We start from the raw sequence: 4,419 nt of genomic DNA on the forward strand, positions 1-4,419 counted from the left end.
CGCTCTACCACTTGCGACACAGCTCCACTTCCAGTTTTCTAGTGGTTTATTTGAGATAAGTGTAACACAGACTTTCCTTCCCAGGCTGGCTTTGAACCATGATCCTCAGATCTCAGCCTCCTGTGTAGCTAGGATTATAGGCATGAGCCACCAATGCCTGGCAGCACCAATATTTTACTGTAAAAATTCATGGATTCCATGGAATTCTTCCAAGTGAATTGCCTGCCTTGGATGTCAAAATGTATTCAATATTTTTTGTATACATGTATAATAATTTCTTCAGAGTTTGTGATTTTTTAATCAGAAATAATTTTAATTTATCTGTTGAAATGAGTAGTACAGAAACTAAAATATTTCTTGTGCTTGTCTGAAAAAGTATATTTTAAAATATTCTATATTCTATGTTTGCAAAATGTTCATAATTTATTTTATTTTCTCCTAGATATACTTTGAATTCTACATTATTTTATAATATATAGGTTCATTAATGTGTCCTTTCCGATTGCATTCGATATAGAAAAAGTTTGCTTCCTTTTTTTCTAGGACTTAATATTATTTTTATTTGGGATAAAATGACAATGTTGTCTAATTTGAGAATATTTGTAAAGTTTATGCTATGTAAACCCCTTTCTGAGGTGAATATTTAATACACTGATGTCAAACTAAATTATATGAATTACGTGTATTTTTACACTTGTAATTTTGTAATCAACTTTTTAATAACTGTTTTTCATTTCTTAAATCTGAAGAATGAAAAATATGGAATACTTCTCAAATTTTCATATTATCCTTGTGCAAGTGCCATGTTAATCTCTGTATTTTAATTTGAGTATACGTGCTGCTAAAGCGTGTAGTATCCTCTAAATTTAATTAGTTAATCATGCAATCTTTATACAGGTTTATATCTATGGGTGCCTACTTGTAACAAGGAAACTTTATTGTTCCTAAAAATGCTATCAATCTTATTTCCCTAAAATTCTGTGAAAAGTGGAAAATTTATATTTATCAGTCGATTGCTCACATTTGCAAAATTTTTTTGTCAATGACTATCTTAATTGTTTTTATTTGGAATTTGATCATACTCTCAATTATTTATAGATAGGTCCAAAGGTCATGGCTTTTTCAAGTACTTATTTATTCAACTGAATTAGCTTTGCGGACCTAATGGATTCAAAGTAAGCGTTGCTTAAGAGCTACTTCTAAACTTCTTCAGCTGACATTTTCCCAAATGAGGTGTTACAGTAACAAATGTCTACCTGAGCCTTTACACTTCTTCCATGTGGGAACAGCCCAACAAGAATATCTTACCCTGACAGCATAGATTGTCTTACTAGAAGAAAATTATTCTTGGTTACAAGGGATCATAGAGAGATGAACAGTTCAAACAGAGCTGTTCAGACTAGAAGGTATTTTATCAAAATTTAATTGTTTATTATACCTTCCATTTCAAAAGTAGCTAACGCCAAGAAGGTGAAAAAATTGTTTGTATGCATGATTACTTAATGTCCTGGCCTGTCTACCATCCAACCAGGCAGGAACTTACACTACTGCCTTTTTATCACTCAATATTTTCATAGTTGCAGGAGAAGTGCATATGTTTCTCCTTGTTATTAGGCATTAAATTGATAATGTTTTAATCACAGTGTTTCCTATTGCCTCCATGCTGTAAATCTACAAATGGTAAATCTTTAGGTCTAACACTATCAGACACTGAAGTAGAGATAATGGAATAATACTTTAAAACAGAGTTGCCTTTAATACAGTAACTACAACAGAACAATACAAAACGTGTGCTTTTTAATTATATTATATTTAGTTATATATTTTATATTGATATGTGCTGATTTTATATTTCACACAATGAAACTTACTAGAATTAGTTGATAGTTTGACAAATAAATTGATATTTATTTATTCCATTAAATAGAATTGGAATATAAATAATTAGGTTTAAAATATATATTAGACTATAAAAGTATCAATGCAATGTTTTTAGTATAAACTTATGATACATTCTAACTGTTCTTGGTCTTCTGAATCCACATGGTAAATTAAACAATGTTTTCCTCTAATCAATAATGGATTTTACTCTGCTGCTGTTTATTGTTTTAACTCGCTTGTCCCAGACTGTTTTTCTCCATATTTCTAAAGCATTCCTACTGATTATGCCCAAATTTTGCTAAGATGTCTAAAAAATATTATTCTTCTGCAATACCCATGCATCCAAGGAACCCAGGTCCGAGTTACCTGCATCATCAGATAACAGGGGCAAAACTTCTCACCAAAGCCCATGCAACATATCAACACAAAGTAATTGAAGACCCATCTTAATTTCGCATTTCCTATATTTCAGGGCACCAATTCCTTGAGATGCAGGAATTAGAGGTAAGCAATTGTGAAATACAAGCCTACTTAAAATGAAGGATGAGATCACAAAATTTGAGAGAAAGTACTGTAATTTAAACATTCAACTTACAGATAACCAGCCCATATGAGTGAACAAGTTCACAAAGTGTCCTAAGATTATTTTTAATACCCCTCACCTATTATTAACGAAAGATTTTATTCCAACATAAGTGGGCCAAAAAATAGTTTCTGGGAGGATAGATCAATAATTGGTCTACCAAAGCCCTGAAATCTTGACTTAGAGCTCAAATGTAATTCAGAAAAACATTTGAAGCACTAAAGAGTGCTTTAAACACTGGGAATTCAGTACAACATGTTTCTGTGGTATAAAAATGTCACTCTCAAACCAAAGATAATCTATATTTAATCTCCTGAAAGTGTATTCCTTTTCAAATAAACTTTTTGAAATCACATTCGCCAAAATAACATTTGACAAGTTGATGATACTTAGTGACATTACAAGCTTTTCAAGTATAGAGAGCAAGTTACAATAGAGTTGAATTATTTACACAGCGCTAATGCCAAACATGTTCAACCATTCATTAAAGTGTAGAAAAAATACCACCCACAATTTGTGTTTTTCAGTAAGAGACTTCCAGAAGTGTGTTAAATAGATCAGCCTCCTAAATTTCAAACCCAAACGTTACCTAATAAATTTCATCATTTATTAAGGTACATTTTTAAAAAATCACAAATAGTTGCCTTATCATATGTTATTTTATGTTTTCCCTCTGTCTAACATAGTAAGAAATATGACTTTAAGTCTTGAATATGGGTATTCATCAGAGATATGACAAACATAATATCTGTCTTCTATTTCTATCATATTCCTTTCTAGGAATAAAGTCAATTTTCTTCTTTTTCCAAAACTTATAGGTAGTAGAAAATATTATTCCATGTAAAATAAAAGAATCACACCATTGTACAAAGCCATTTATAAAAATTCATAGTTAGGAATACATTCTAAGCTATTTTTTAACTTTCTTTTTGACTAAAGATTAATCTTCCAAATGGGTGAGAATAAAATCATGTTTAGGTGCTTCACGTCTCCAGTCTTGCAAACTGTTGCTGCAGATGAATGAATTATGGAAATATAAGCTGACATCAGTTCAAGAATATGCAGGATTGAGACTCCATGGAATGTATATAAACCTTTCAAAGTATTAATAGATAGTTTAACAGAATGACTATCAGGAAGTTGAAAGCAGAGAGGAATTATAGTAAAGACATAGAATGAATGAAAAATGAACAAGGGGCAAGTACAGCTAGAATACTCAATGTACACATATCATGAAGGGAGTGGTAAATTGGAAATAAATCTTGGAGAAAGGGTTGGTTGAGAATGATGGAAGGAGTGACTCTGATCTAGGAGCATTAGACAATTAGATGGACATATTTAATTGTAACACAATTGCACAACCTTTTAAAGTTCAGTTAAAAAACACAAGAAACAAAAACACACAAAAATCACAACCAAACAGCAATCTCTAGAGAGTATGAATATGACCTCTCAAAATTTGAATCAGTTAATGAAGGGCAGTCTTGGGAAAAGCAAACAAAGCTGTTCAAAGAGGAAGTTTGGGGTAGGGGAGAATTTTGAACAGAATTAAATAGATTGTCTAAGGTTATAAATCACCTACATCTGCTCTAAACAGTATCTTTCTTCTATGAGTTTTCTGTCTGAACTGGATAATCCAGTCCTGAGAAACACTTGGTAGCTTGTGAAGTAGAATGGAAGAAACAAGATCAAGAACCCATTACTCCACTGGAGAGAAAACAATCCTCTATATTTTCTCTAATCTCTCTTCACTACTCTTTCTTCAAACTTTTAAGTCAATTGATTTTGAATTATATTTTTCCTTTTTCCTCTGGCAAAGTAATTGGTCAATATAATTTCATTAAATATTATTTGTCATTTTCTTCTTTCATGCTGTTTAATTGGCCAAGTGAGTCCATTAAACTTCCCTCCTGTATTTGGTTGCCATGAAACAGCATCTATGTTAATGAGGAGAA

The 4,419-nt window shown here is 31.6% G+C and overlaps 1 pseudogene; it reads right to left on the reverse strand.

The window, feature by feature from the left end:
• Nucleotides 1–753: 753 nt before the first annotated feature.
• LOC122122149 lies at nucleotides 754–850 on the reverse strand (annotated as a pseudogene).
• Nucleotides 851–4,419: the final 3,569 nt, after the last annotated feature.

Source organism: Dipodomys spectabilis, unplaced genomic scaffold (genome assembly GCF_019054845.1).
Source record: "Dipodomys spectabilis isolate Male_0828 unplaced genomic scaffold, ASM1905484v1 ptg000205l, whole genome shotgun sequence".
In the NCBI taxonomy this organism is placed as follows: Eukaryota; Metazoa; Chordata; class Mammalia; order Rodentia; family Heteromyidae; genus Dipodomys; species Dipodomys spectabilis.